The following is a 15,739-nucleotide window of genomic DNA, read 5'->3' as shown; positions in this document are numbered from 1 at the left end:
AGTTCAGTTCAGTCGCTCAGTCGTGTCTGACTGTTTGCGACCCCATGAATTGCAGCACGCCAGGCCTCCCTGTCCATCACCAACTCCCGGAGTTCACTCAAACTCACGTCCATCGAGTCAGTGATGCCATCCAGCCATCTCATCCTCTGTCGACCCCTTCTCCTCCTGCCCCCAATCCCTCCCAGCATCAGAGTCTTTTCCAATGAGTCAACTCTTTGCATGAGGTGGCCAAAGTACTGGAGTTTCAGCTTTAGTATCATTCCTTCCAAAGAACACCCAGGGCTGATCTCCTTCAGAATGGACTGGTTGGATCTCCTTGCAGTCCAAGGGACTCTCAAGAGTCTTCTCCAACACCACAGTTCAAAAGCACCAATTCTTTGGCTCTCAGCTTTCTTCACAGTCCAACTCTCACATCCATACATGACCATTGGAAAAACCATAGCCTTGACTAGACGGACCTTTGTTGGCAAAGTAATGTCTGTGCTTTTCAATATGCTATCTAGGTTGGTCATAACTTTCCTTCCAAGGAGTAAGCATCTTTTAATTTCAAAAAGGCTTCCAGGAAGTCCTCAAGCTCAAGTGGAGTCCCTGGTCTCCCTGCTCATCACTGGCTGGAGGCAGCCTATGGGAAGGCTTAGCATGAACTCTACGATGGATCTCACAGCAGCAGTGAGATCCGAAGGGTGTGCACTCATGACAGCTGCTCATGTGTTCTGATGTGTAAAGATCCAGAAAGTTTGCTACCCACTAGCCCTGTGTGTTAAAAATGAAAGATGTACCTTACCAAAAGGAATCTAAAAAGATGGAGTGAAATTTGAGACATGGTAGCCACTGAGTACATCCCAGAACCAGCAAAGGAAGCTGAGTGATTATAAAAAGAAAGTGCCTGTAACCTCAGAGCTTGGCCCAGTCCCCTTCGAGGGGCACCAATTAAATACATGGTTTCCCTTGCGGCTCTGCGGTAAAGAACCCACTTGCCAATGCAGGAGATGCAGGTTTGATGTCTGGGTCAAACCTACCAAACATGAGCGCTTAGCCTAATCTACCTTAAATGTGCTTAGGATCCTTACATCAACACACAGTTGGGCAACATCTAACACAAAGCCTACTTTATTATAAAGTATTGAATATCTCATACAATGTACTGAATAATGTACTGAAAGTAAAATTAAAAAAAAAAGGTTGTATGTTTACAAAACCCTTAACAGGATGGTTAAGTGTGTGTGTGTGTGTGTATATTTTTTTTTTTTTTTACTTTCACGGTAGCATGGCTGACTTGGAGGAGCAGCATCACTGGAGAGCATCATGTCACATAAGTCTAGCCCAAGAAAAGATCAAAATTCTAAGTTTGGTTGCTATACAGTGCATATCATTTTCATGCCTTTGTAAATTGTAAGTCAGAGACTGTGTTCTCCATTACTTGGGCTATATACATGGATTAACTTTTGTCATTTTAAGATGTTATCCGTATAAAAGACCTTCTAGGAATAAATATGTTGTTTTGGGGAAAGTGCAGGGAATTCCCTGGCGACGCAGTGGTTATTAGGACTTGGACTTTCACTGCCAGGGCTCAGCCCTGGTCGGGGAGCTAAGATCCTGTATACCACGAGTTTTAGCCAAATAAAAAAGAAAAAGTGTAAAAATAGAACCTTTAAATACTCCTCATGAACAACCCAGCTATCATTCGTGTGTGTGTGTCGGTGTGCAGCTCAGTCGTGTCTGACTCTTTGCGACCCCATGGACTGTAGCCCACCAGGCTCCTCTGTCTATAGGATTTTCCAGGCAAGAATACTGGAGTGGGTTGCCATTTCCTTCTGCAGCTCTCATTCTTAGAAAAAAATATCGATGCCACCCTTAACCTGAGTACAGATTTCTTAGACTAAGATATCATACTGGTATTAGTATTACTAGTGGTCCGATTAGTATTGCTAAGTGTGGCATTGTCAGAACGTCTTTTGTCTGCACAAGGGGCAACCCGCTCCAGTACTCTTGCCTGGGAAATCCCACGGTCAGAGAGCCAGAGGGCTAGAGTCCATGAGGCCGCACATGGTCAGACACGACTGATCAACTAACACACTTTAGCTTTTTGGTTTCTGGAATATTCGGCCTCAAATCTGGGATTTATGAGGCAAAAAGAAAACCCAGGAAACTCACTACTTTGTGGTCCCTAGGCGGTCAGCCTCCTCTCTTCTTTTCAGAGTTGTCTTAGGTTTGTTTTATATTTAATGTTCAGGGTTCTTGGTTGTACTCTGAGTAGAGACTAGGGAAAAGTATGTTTATTCCATGACGTATTTGATCAGAAGTCTGAATTACTTGTTAATTTAAAAATAGTTATACACTTACTCAGATTTTCTCTTTTCTTTCATTTGATTTCAGTAAGTTGTTTTTCCAGGACATTATTTACTTTAAGGCTCCAAATTCATTGGCATCAAATTATTCACAGCAGTCTTTCATTTTAAAGCTCACTGATGTATCTATAGTTCGGCCTCCTATTTTATTCATCATCTGGTCATTTGTTTCTCTTTCCTTCCTCCTCTCTGTTCCTCCCTCCCTCCCTTCCACTCCCACCCCCAGTCATCCATCACGTCTGGCAAAGTCTTCTGATAGATGTCTTTTCAGAAGATCAGATTTTAGGTTTGGCAATGCTCTATTATATATTTTCTGTTTCACAAATGAATTAGCTTTTGCTGCAGCTGTTGTTCGGTTGCTGAATCATCTCTGACTTTTTGCAACCCCATGGACTGCATAGCATGCCAGGTTCCTCTGTCCTCTACTATCTCCCAGGGTTTGCTCAAATTCTTGTCCATTGAGTCATTGATGCTATCTAACCATCTCTTCCTGTGCCACCCTCTTCTCCTTTTGCCTTCAATCTTTCCCAGCATCACTGTCTTTTCCAGTGAGTCAGCTCTTTACATCAGGTGGCCAAAGTATTGGAGGTTAAGTTTAGTCCTTCCAAAGAATATCCAGGGTTGATTTCCTTTAGGACTGACTGGTTTGATCACCTTGCTGTCCACGGGACTCTCAAGAGTCTTCTCCGGCACCACGATTCGAAATCATCCATTTTTGGCACTCAGCCTTCTTTTGCATATCAAACCACAGCTCAGCATTTAAACAAGATTTCTTTCTAAAGGATATGTGAGTCAGCTAAATCAGCAGGGCATGGCTATAATTCAGGATGTAGACTCCAAGTTTCAGGTTCTGTTCATGTCTTGTCCTCCTCAGCCTGAAACAGTGCCCTTCAGGTTGGGACTTGACTTGAACCCAACCAAAGCTCATGGTCTTTTAACTAAGAGTACACACCTGGCCTCGGGACTTAATGAAGCCCGGGTTCTTGATGTCTCATCGCACAAAGAATTCAGGGAGAAACAAAGTGATAGCTGAGAGGTGGATTTATTTAGAGAGAAACACACTCCACAGACAGACTGGGCCATCCTAGAAGGGGCTGTCAGTTTTTATAGGGTAATTTCACAGGCTGATGAGTGAGTGTGGGTGTCTATGTATAATCCTATTACAGGAGAATGAAAAACTGAGACTAATAATCCAATCTACAATTAATTGCTGATCATATCTTTATTATCCTCTATTTAATTACTTTGAACTCTGTTCTTTCTAACTTCTTGAGTTGCATGATTAACTCATAAATTTTCAGACTTCTTTGAGGATATGAAGATGTAAATTTCTCTAAAGGTACTGCTTTGGCTGTACTCTATGAGTTTTGATATGTAGATTTTAATTATTGTTCAGTTGAAATATTTTTTAATGTCCCTTACAATATTGTCTTTGACCCCAAAACTGCTTAACAGTGAGGTTTCTAAATTTCCAAATATATTTCTATGATCTTTGTTATTGCTTTCTAGCTTAATGGTACTATACTCAGATAATGTAATCTGTGTGATATTGATTATTTTAGTATTTGTAGAGATTTGATGTGTGGACCAGTGCGTTCTATTGGCAAAACTCTATTAGCCTTTGCCCTGCTTCATTTTGTACTCCAAGATCAAATATGCCTGTTACTCCAGGAGTTTCTTGACTGCCTACTTTTGCATTCCAGTTCCCTATAATGAAAAGGACATCTTTTTTGGGTGTTAGTTCTAAAAGGTTTTGTAGGTCTTCATAGAACCGTTCAACTTCAGCTTCTTCAGCATTACTGGTTGGGGCATAGGCTTGGATTACCGTGATATTGAATAGTTTGCCTTGGAAACGAAAAGAGATCATTCTGTCGTTTTTGAGATTGCATCCAAGTACTGCATTTTGGACTCTTTTGTTGACCATTATGGCTACTCCATTTCTTCTGAAGGATTCCTGCCCACAGAAGTAGATGTAATGGTCATCTGGTCATAGCAAACACCCTCTTCCAACAACACAAGAGAAGACTCTATACATGGACATCACCAGATGGTTGACACCAAAATCAGATTGATTATATTTTTTTTAGCCAAAGATGGAGAAGCTCTATACAGTTAGCAAAAACAAGACTGGGAGCTGATTGTGGCTCAGATCATGAACTCCTTATTGCCAAATTCAGACTGAAATTGAAGAAAGTAGGGAAAACCATTAGACCATTCAGGTATGACTTAAATCAAACCCCTTATGATTATACAGTGGAAGTGAGAAATAGATTTAAGGGACTAGATCTGATAGAGTGCCTGATGAACTATGAACAGAGGTTTGTGACTTTATACAGGAGACAGGGATCAAGACCATCCGCATGGAAAAGAAATGCAAAAAAGCAAAATGGCTGTCTGAGGAGGCCTTACAAATAGCTGTGAAAAGAAGAGAAGTGAAAAGCAAAGGAGAAAGGGAAAGATATGAGCATCTGAATGCAGAGTTCCAAAGAATAGCAAGGAGAGATAAGAAAGCATTTCTCAGCAATCAATGCAAAGAAATAGAGGAAAACAACAGAATGGGAAAGACTAGCGATCTCTTCAATAAAATTAGAGATACCAAGGGAACATTTCATGCAAAGATGGGCTCGACAAAGGACAGAAATGGTATGGACCTAATAGAAGCAGAAGATATAAAGAAGAGGTGGCAAGAATACACAGAACTGTACAAAAAAGATCTTCATGACCCAGATAATCACGATGGTGTAATCACTCACCTAGAGCCAGTCATCCTGGAATGTGAAGTCAACAGAGGATGAGATGGCTGGATGGCATCACCGACTCAATGGACATGAGTTTGGGTGAACTCCAGGAATTGGTGGTGGACAGGGAGGCCTGGCATGCTGTGATTCATGGGGTCGCAAACAGTTGGACACGACTGAGTGACTGAACTGAACTGAACTGATGTGTGGACTAATATGTAGCTAATTTTCATAAATGTTCCCTTTATGTTTGAGTAAATTTATATTTTTAAATTTGAGGTATAGAGTTCAATATATGCTCAGTTCGCTCAGTTCAGTGGCTCAGTCGTGTGCGACTCTTTGTGACTCCATGGACTGCAGCATGCCAGGCTTCTCTGTCCATCACCAATTCCCGGAGCTTCCTCAAACTCATGTCCATCGAGTTGGTGATGTCATCCAACCATCTCATCCTCTGTTGTCCCCTTCTCCTCCTGCCTTCAATCTTTCCCAGCATCATGGTCTTTTCCAATGAGTCAGTACTTCGCATCAGGTGGCCAAAGTATTGGAGCTTCAGCATCAGTCCTTCCAATAAACATTCAGGACTGATTTCCTTTAGGATTGACTGGTTTGATCTCCTTGCGTTTCAAGGGACTCTTAAGAGTCTTCTCAAACACTACAGTTCAAAACATCAATTCTTCGGTGCTCAACTTCATTATATCACATTTATTATATCATTGCTGCATGACCCCATAGATGGCAGCCCACCAGGCTCCCCTGCCCTTGGGATTCTCCAGGCAAGAATACTGGAGTGGGTTGCCATTCCCTTCTCCAGTGCATGAAAATGAAAAGTAAAAGCGAATTTGCTCAGTCATCTCCAACTCAGCTACCCCGTGGACTGCAGCCTACCAGGCTCATCCGTCCATGGGATTTTCCAGGCAAGAGTACTGGAGTGGGTCGCCATTGCCTTCTCCATTATATCATTAATAGCTTCTAAATACTTATTGTTTATTTGTTCCATCAAAATTAAGATACATAAAAAATCTCCTTCTAATTTATTCATTCATTTATTTATTTGGCTGTACCGGGTCTTAGTGGATGAATGTGGAATCTAGCTCTCTGATCAGGAATCCAACTGGGGCCCCCTCCATTGGGAACACAGCCTTAGCCACTGGACCACCAGAATACCCCAAATTTCCCTTCTGGTGATTTGACATTTTTCCTAGTAGGTCTCTCAATTTTTTGTGTTATGTATTTTGAGGCTATGTTTGAGGTGAGGTGTATACTATTTAGAACTACCATTTCTTCATTATGAATTGAAAATGTGTCATTATGAACTGACCCTCCTTACAACAAAAAGCATTTCCAGAGATGAAGTCTGTCTTCATTTTGAGTTAGCTATACCAGCTTTTTTTGGTCAGTGTTTGCTTGGTGTTATCTTTTTCAGTTCTTTTACATGTGACCTCATATTTTATGTTTGAAGTATATCTCTTATGAACAGTGTACAGCTAGTTTTCAAAAAAAATACAAGCCTAATTAGACAATTTGATCTTCTAAATGATTTTCAGTTCAGTCGCTCAGTTGTGTCCGACTCTTTGCGACCCCATGAATCGCAGCACGCCAGGCCTCCCTGTCCATCACCAACTCCCAGAGTTCACCCAAACTCATGTGCATTGAGTCAGTGATGCCATCCAGCCATCTCATCCTCTGTTGTCCCCTTCTCCTCCTGCCCCCAATCCCTCCCAGCATCAGAGTCTTTTCCAATGAGTCAACTCTTCACATGAGGTGGCCAAAGTATTGGAGTTTCAGCTTTAGCATCAGTCCTTCCAATGAACACCTTTCTCCTTTAAGATAGACTGGTTGGATCTCCTTACAGTCTGAGGAACTTGCAGGAGTCTTCTCCAACACCACAGTTCAAAAGCATCAATTCTTCGGCACTCAGCTTTCTTCACAGTCCAAATCTCACATCCATACATGACCACTGGAAAAACCATACCCTTGACTAGACAGACCTCTGTTGGCAAAGTAATATCTCTGCTTTTTAATATGCTATCTAGGTTGGTCATAACCTTCCTTCCAAGGAGTAAGCGTCTTTTAATTTTATGGCTGCAATCACCATCTGCAGTGATTTTGGAGCCCCAAAAAATAAAGTCTGACACTGTTTCCACTGTTTCCCCATCTATTTCCCATGAAGTGATGGGACTAGATGCCATGATCTTCGTTTTCTGAATGTTGAGCTTTAAGCCAACTTTTTCACTCTCCTCTTTCACTTTCATCAAGAGGCTTTTGAGTTCCTCTTCACTTTCTGCCATAAGGGTGGTGTCATCTGCATATCTGAGGTTATTGATATTTCTCCCGGCAATCTTGATTCCAGCTTGTGCTTCTTCTGGCCCAGCGTTTCTCATGACATACTCTGCATGTAAGTTAAATAAGCAGAGGGACAATAGACAGCCTTGACGTACTCCTTTTCTTATTTGGAATGAGTCTGTTGTTCCATGTCCAGTTCTAACTGTTGCTTCCTGACCTGCATAAAGATTTCTCAAGAGGCAGGTCAGGTGGTCTGGTATTCCCATCTCTTTCAGAATTTTCCACAGTGTATTTTGATCCACACAGTCAAAGGCTTTGGCCTAGTCAGTAAAGCAGAAATAGATGTTTTTCTGGAACTCTCTTGCTTTTTTGATGATCCAGCAGATGTTGGCAATTTGATCTCTGGTTCCTCTGCCTTTCCTAAAACCAGCTTGAACATTTAGAAGTTCACAGTTCAGGTATTGCTGAAGACTGGCTTGGAGAATTTTGAGCATTACTTTGCTAGCGTATGAGATGAGTGCGATTGTGCAGTAGTTTGAGCATTCTTTGGCATTACCTTTCTTTGGGATTGGAATGAAAACTGACCTTTTCCAGTCCTGTGGCCACTGCTGAGTTTTTTAGCCCCTTCATATTGTAATTATTGAATATTTACTTGTATTTCTAAAATCTTACTTCACACTATCAAATTTCATCAAGTCTATGACACACATTTTCCCCCACTTTTAAACATCTTTGAAATTATGATACCTGTATAATTGAAGTTGTAATTAGCATCTCTTTTCTTCTTTATTAGCATGCAAAAATTTAGGTGTATTTTACAAGTGATGTCATCTTACATTCTATGAAATGTGATATTTACTCTCTTAAGTTTCTCTCCCCCTCCATCACTTTCCTATCTTTATTGAGTTAAGACTTTAAAAAAATTTCTCCTTTTCACCTATGTTTGTTTGGAAGTTGCACATTCTATCTGTACCATTTTAGTGATTTACTCTTAAAATTGTCACAAGCATACATAAATTAAATGCTAAAACTAACCAGTGTGTTAAGTTGGATTCTCCCAAGAGTTGCCCTTAGGACCAGACCTTGAATACAGGCATTTGGGAGGTGACATCAGGAAGGGCTAACAAGGAAGGGGGAAGTGAGGCAGGGGAAGAGAAAAGCAGGTCTAGGAAACGCTCATGAGCAGTTTATTGTGGATGCCAGGGGCTCAAATCCTCTGAACAACCACATGAAGCTTGGTTCAGAGTTTTCCTGTGAGGAGATAAGAAGGTTGGAACATTAATCTACTGACTCCTCCATTGATTGAAAGTCATTCCCGGAAGTGTTAACTCCCCTGCATGTCCAGATTACACCTGCTTAAGGCAGAGAAAGTTCTATGATTCAGGAGAAAAACATCAGGCATAGAAGGGAGACACATGTGCTGGAGCAACACCTGGCAGCCTGTTAAACTGTCTATCCCATCAATAAATGAACTTAGGTGGACAGAGAGAATATGGGTTAGTGACAACAACAGTGTCTACTACAACCAACATTCCTAAACATCGACTGCTTTTTACCAAACCTTTAACTTGTCCGTTCACATCACCTATGCTACTTTACATGTTCAGTGCATACTTTGCTGCTGCTGCTGAGTCGCTTCAGTCGTGTCCGACTCTGCGACCCCATAGATGGTAGCCCACCAGGCTCCCCCGTCCCTGGGATTCTCCAGGGAAGAACACTGGAGTGGGTTGCCATTTCCTTCTCCAATGCATGAAAGTGAAAGTGAAGTCGCTCAGTCGTGTCTGACCCTTAGCGACCCCATGGACTGCAGCCCACCAGGCTCCTCCATCCATGGGATTTTCCAGGCAAGAGTACTGGAGTGGGGTGCCATTGCGTTCTCCAAGTGCATACTTTATTTATGTAGTTTTTATACTCCCCCGAAACAGGTTGGTTTTTTATTATTTTAAACAATCAAGGATCATTTAGATTTACCCATACACTTTGTCATTTTCCTAGCTCATCATTCCTTCTTGAGGCTCACTTCTTTCTTTGTGAATTAATTTCTTTCTTTAGTGTAAGTTGTTTTCAGCATCTGAATTTTTGGGTTCCTAGATTTGGATGATGATTTGGGGTATTGAGATTGAAAAGTACACCATGTTATGCAAATCTTTTTCATTCCTTAGTTTCAGATAGCAAATAGCAAGGGTTTTCATACAGAAAGATCCATGTACTTCAGCAGTTTTTTTTCAGTGTCTGTTAATGAATTTAGACTTCGCCTTTCTAAAAATGACTTTTGTTTTCCCATTCCTGAATGGTAGCTTGACTGAGTAAAAAAGTGCAGATTCGCTATTTTCTCTTGCTTCGAAGATACTATTCAACTGTTGTTAATTAGAAGTCTGCTATCACTCCACTTTGATGTAATTTTTCTACCTTTTTTTACTTCAAGACTGTATTATCTTTATAAGAGCAAAGGAGGATGCTTAGAACTGGATCACTTGACCTTTTATCTTCTTAAATCCTCCCAGTTCAAAATGTTTACATCTCTTAATAGCAAGAATCCTTTGATCTACAACTTCAGCACAGTCTTTGTGATTTTAGTTTTTCCTGGAAAATTGGCTTAGTCTGCTCACCATAGCCACTCTGCTTCCTCTCATAATGCCACTTTCCCTGGACATATGCATAATGCCTGCCCTTCTTGTATTGTGCCACTTTGAGGGCTTAGTGCTTGCCACACTGCTTACAGAAAGTCCTGCAGGTTTTAGGCATGTTCACCATGTTTGTAGAAGTACTATTGGCACAAAACTCTGGTTGTTTCAAGATAGTCTCTCTGTCTTTATTGTTATATTCTGTGCTTCAGTGTGTCTCAGTGTGCATCTATTTTTATTTATGCCATTTACAACTGTTGTAATCATAAAGCCAAAGACTATAGATTGCCAAAACCTGTGACCCAAAGACATAGGAAAAAAATGAAAAATAGAGTTCAGCCTGAGAGTAATGAGATGAGTGAACAAAATCAGTTGCAATCTGGTTGGAGGTTAAAAAAGTCAAATGATCAAACTGGGACAACCCAGAGGGATGGTACAGGGAGGGAGGAGAGAGGAGGGTTCAGGATGGGGAACACGTGTATACCTGTGGTGGATTTATGTTGATATATGGCAAAACCCATACAATATTGTAAAGTTAAAAAATAAAATTAAAAAAAAAGAAAAAGGGAAAGAGGTTACAAAGAGTATTATGTGGTTGTGTAATCGGAAGAGGAGGTATCAACCTTGCCTGAAGGATATAGACATGGAGTCTCCTGTGATTTCGAGATTACTAAAACTGGACTCAGTATGTCAGTGTGTGATACAGGAAGGACCACACTGGACATAGGCAGCTGCAGGTCTGGCATTCCTGAAATAAATGTGTCTGTTCAATAAGCAACTCCAACTAGCCCCAGGTGACAATCATATTCTTTGCTACTAAGCCACCTGGGCAGCCCAACATCCTGAGTTATTGGCTCAGGAATTTTAAAGTCACAGTAAAGCTCAGTGGGTTGTATCTCTTAACCCCAGAAATATGAAATATGTCCAACCCATGGCATTAATCATTTTGTATTACAATCAATATAATCACTGTTTGGCATTTAAAATACTTATAAAATATAATTGAATTTGCATATTAAAGTGTATGACAAATTGGCCTGTGATTCCAAATTAAACACTTAATTTGAAATTGAATGATGTAAGTGACTTAGTTTGTAAACAGTGGTAGAGTAGTTAAAAGAACCTGCATTAGAGAGTTGTTTAACAATGTGGGAAGGATTAGCGTATTGAGTTAGAAGTTTTGTTGAGTTTGAACATTCCAAGTCTTAAAGAAAACTGAATACATTAAACATATAAATATTATTTGAAGTATTTAAAGGTAATTAGTCTGTCCTATTCAAGTTTATATAATATTATTCAAAATCAGATTCCCTTAAGTAATCAGTCCATTTATGTGAAAGTTTCCCTGAAATTGTCTCTATTTTATATAAAATTTACTGGATATGAAATTGTGTCATAAAACTTATGAATTTAGGAGTTTAAGAAAAACTAGGCTTTTAAATTTATAATTGCAGTAGGTAAAGTTGTAAAAAAAATCAGTCCCAAATAAATGAAAATCACCTTCTCTGCATACAAAAGCTGTCCTTGGACATCAAAAATATCATAGAAACTGAATCTAAGGATTCATGTTCTTTATCAGTGTAACCTCTTCCTGTCTACTCTCACCTTCTGAAATTCCTATTGGATATAAATTTCATCTTTTCACTCTTTCATGCCTCATTTTTTTCTTTATTCAGAATATAGCATAGAGATGCTTATTTAGGGCAGCACATAGACTAAAATTGGAATGATACAGAGAGGATTAGCATGTCCCCTGCACAAGGATGACACACAAATTTATGAAGCATTCTATATATATATATATATATAGCATAGAGGTATAACTTATTAAATTATCTTTTCAAATCTACAAGTTAGTCTCTGGCTGTATCCATATACTATTCAAGCTATCTGCTGGGAAGTATTTAATTTTGATGACTCTATTTTTAATTTCATATCAGAATCTAAGCTTGTTCACCTCCTCAGAGTCAAACTGCCTCTCTATCCTCAAAGTTCTTCCAACTCCTAGTAACTCACACAAGTGTGCGGGTACTCTGCTATCTCTGCTGAGCTCCCCAAGTTGGCTGGAGGCCTGGGATCACAATGCTTCACCTTCTACATGCTAGGGGGTCTGCACCAAGCTGTTCCTCTACTTCTGGACAGAGGATCTAGTTTACGGAGTGACATCAAAGGATGAGCAACACTGCACTTATGGGTTAACTCTCCATGGAGTGGATTTGAGCAATAGGAAACGGGAAAAAAGAGGGAGCTGGGGGGAGATAAATTCTCCTTCCAAATAGAGGTAGTGTTTCTTTCTGAAAAGTTTCCAGAGACGTCCTGGGTGCTAGGCAAAATTCCTGCCAAGTGACTGGCTGTTTCTCCATGGCTTATCAAATAGTGGCCAGCTCTGTAACATACCCTATCACCTTGCTCCGTGTCTTTCCTAGGCCCACTTCCCCTTTCTTCCTTGCCTTTACCTCAACAGGCTTCATCTCCTGAATCAATAGCCTAATCCTTGCCTTCAGCTCTGCTTTCTAAAGAAACTCAGATAGGAGAGTCTTTAAAACTTTTGTTTGGTTCTTTTTGAGAGTCTCAATTTTTGGTTATATTTTGTTTTTAATTCTGTTCTTTAATGTGATAGATTATATCAGCCAGAGATTAAATAAAATATTAAAAATAACTACCTTAAATTGTTGGGAATCTAATCCTGCTCCTCACACCAGCACTCATGGTGGGTTATTTCCTTGTTGGTTCTGCAGTTTTGGATTGTGAAATCATCTTCAGGGCTATGTCGAAAAGAACCCTGAGAATCCAGTTATCCCTGCAAGAGGACTTGTATTCACTCTGTCACTGGCATTACCAGCTTGGGAGTTCTCAGCCACGAGAGTGGTATAAATGCCAAACTCTGCCTTCAGTGAGGGCAGGTGTCTTAAGGAATCTTTTCCCTTTATCCAGATATAAGTGAAGATAGACAAGCTTCCTTGATCTCTTTTTGCTGATAGTTTGGCTTTTAGTCCCCACTTTTGTTCTAAAGCTCTTTGACAATTGTCAGCTTTACATTCAAAGTTGTCATGAAATTCTCTGGTGACAGCTACACTGTGAACTCAGGACCACTGCTCTGGTGTTTAGGTCCCTCTCCATTTTGCCCCTGGGGTTTTTTATTTTTTATAAGTTCAACTATGCAGGTAGAAGACTATTTTCTGTATTTCAACATAATTTTATGGTATTTAATAATGGAAGACTTGGGGGATTATCTAGTCTGCTATAATAGTAGTCATGTAAGATCTGGTCTTTAATAACTTAAATGGATTGAATTATTACCATTTGTCAAATACTATTGTAAGCACAGTAAATGAATTAACTCCTTTATCCTCTCAACAACTCAGTGAGAGGTAGGAACTAGTGTTATCCCTACTGTGTTAGTCCAGGTCCTCTGAGAAGCAGATACCAAGACCAGAATAAACGTGCAAAGATTGTATTAAGTAAAATCCCTTTGAGAAAGGAAGTGAAGGGGAGCTGGTAAGGGCTGGGGGAGTCACTAGATCATAGCCCAAGTTTAACCCTGAGTGAAAGGGAGAAGAAAGGTTGGTAGAATGTTCTTGGATGGCAGAGCAGGCTTAATGAAGTTCACCAAAGCTCAGGAGAGGGTTGTCTTCAAGCTGATGTTAGCTGATGGAATCTAGGATCTTCCAGAAATGAGCCCGGCTTGGTATCCCTGCCATACCCCATCATTGGTGGGGAGAAGCCCATGGGAGAAGTGGCTGGGTCACAAACGCCACAGTGGATTCCGAAGTGCAGCAGCGGGGACCTTCAGCCACTGTGCTCCTTGAACTAGAAGGTCTGCCAAGTACCTCCTCACGGCCACTCTATCTACTTTATGGATAAGGAAACACACATGGGGGCTAGATAACTTGCTCAAGGACACACCACTGGTATATGTGGAGCCAGATTTCAAACTTAAGTAGTTTAGCTCCAAGACACAATTTCATAACAACTATGCTATGCTTTAAAAAAAAAAAAAAAAAGGAAAAAAAAAAAACTTTATTGCACTGGATTTTTGTGCAGAAAGAATGTCATTAAACAATTGTGCATATGGTTTGTGTGTGTGTTTTCGGAGTTAAAAAGGTCTATTTTTAATCAGATTCTACAAGAGGCTGTATAAGAGAGGGGAGAAAAAGACCTTCAAAGTTTGGAAACTTCAAGGGCAGTTGCCTATGAATTTGACAGTAACCTTTAAAATGTGGGTCTTTCCTTGTGGCTCAGCTGGTAAAGAATCGGCCTGCAATGCGGGAGACCTAGGTTTGATCCCTGGGTAGGGAAGATCCCCTGGAGAAGGGAAAGGCTACCCACTCCAGTATTCTGGCCTGGAGAATTCCTTGGACTGTATAATCCATGAGGTCGCAAAGAGTTGGACAAGACTAAGCGACTTTCACTTTTTAAATGTGACAGCTACTGGAAATTCAATGACTGATGCATTATGCCTCTCTCTTCAGACTGGTTAATGACAAATTACTGTTTCTCAGGGGTATACACATGTCCCCTCCCTCTTGAACCTCCCTTCCACCTCCCATCCCATCCCACCCCTCCAGGTTGTCACAGGGCACTGGGTTGAGGGGCATCTTTATTTTTCCCTCTATCCCTCTTATAAAAGGACCATCTAGCTGCCTGCTCTGTCTAGTCCTCCTTCATTATTAATTTCAGTCCCCTGACAACCAACAATAAGCCATATGTATATCCCTACATCCCTTCAGCAGAATGGCCATCTAACTTCTAACTGTGAGAAGAAATTGTTGAGTGAAGCTTTTAGGAAGACTTCTTAAAAGAGGCTGACTCAGCAGGCCTGTGACTTATATATCATTCTGAATTCTAGCAGGGAAGCAGCTGGAACACTGAAATTAGGATAACATGAAAGGCTTTATATATTATGGGGCTTGATAAACATGTGAGCAGAACGTACAGAAATCATGAAGAATAGAACAGGAGTACAAGATTAGTATGCAGTGGCAAAGAATCTGCCTGCAAGTGCAGGAGACGCAAGAGATGTGGGTTCAGTTCCTGGATCTGGAAGACCCCCTGGAGTCAGAAATGACAACCCACTCCACTATTCTTGCCCGGAAAATTCCATACAGGGGAGCCTGGTGGGCTGCAGTTCGTGGGGTTGCACAGTCGGGCACCACTGAGCACAAGCACAGACACGAGATTAGGCTCAGCCAAACTGTTATCTCTTTCTGTGCTGGGAAGCAGAGGGTCAGGTAGAGCAGAGTGCCTTGAGAACAGTGGCCTTCGGGTGGCAGTCAGCCAAATGTGACTTTGTAGAAAGGGAGTCAGTGAAGGAAAGAGTCCTGAGCCCATTCCCTTCTCACATTCTAATCTCCTGCAATGGATCCTGTTGGCTGAACCTATCAGAATACCAAGGGCAAGAAAGCCACTGATGTAGCCCACACAGGCCAGCCCGCTGAAACAGAGAGCAGATGGGAAAGGTTGCCCACTGATGTAGCCCACACAGGCCAGCCCGCTGAAACAGAGAGCAGATGGGAAAGGTTGCCCACTGATGTAGCCCACACAGGCCAGCCCGCTGAAACAGAGAGCAGATGGGAAAGGAGAAGAGCAGAGTTGAAATGAATCGGAACAAATAGAAGATAGCAAGCACCCGTGCTGCTGCCCTTTCTTCTTTTTATTTTTCCTCTGGTATCTGGATGTGATGGCTGGAGCAACACTGGCCACTTTCGCTACCTGAGACTACCTTCTAAAGATGGTAGAGCAGAAA

The 15,739-nt window shown here is 41.1% G+C and overlaps 1 non-coding gene and 1 pseudogene across 1 annotated transcript; one reads left to right on the top strand and one right to left on the bottom strand.

Annotated features, from left to right (window-relative positions):
• Nucleotides 1-9,516: 9,516 nt before the first annotated feature.
• On the bottom strand, nt 9,517-10,123 carry LOC100848955 (large ribosomal subunit protein eL42-like; annotated as a pseudogene).
• Nucleotides 10,124-11,683: 1,560 nt separating this feature from the next.
• On the top strand, nt 11,684-11,791 carry LOC112443929 (U6 spliceosomal RNA). Its single transcript, XR_003032330.1, has one exon. It is a non-coding gene; the product is annotated as a U6 spliceosomal RNA (small nuclear RNA).
• Nucleotides 11,792-15,739: the final 3,948 nt, after the last annotated feature.

The sequence above is a fragment of the Bos taurus genome, chromosome 23 (assembly GCF_002263795.3).
Source record: "Bos taurus isolate L1 Dominette 01449 registration number 42190680 breed Hereford chromosome 23, ARS-UCD2.0, whole genome shotgun sequence".
Lineage (NCBI taxonomy): Eukaryota > Metazoa > Chordata > Mammalia > Artiodactyla > Bovidae > Bos > Bos taurus.
Note: the sequence above shows the minus strand (reverse complement) of the source record. Positions and strands in the feature narration are given on the sequence as shown.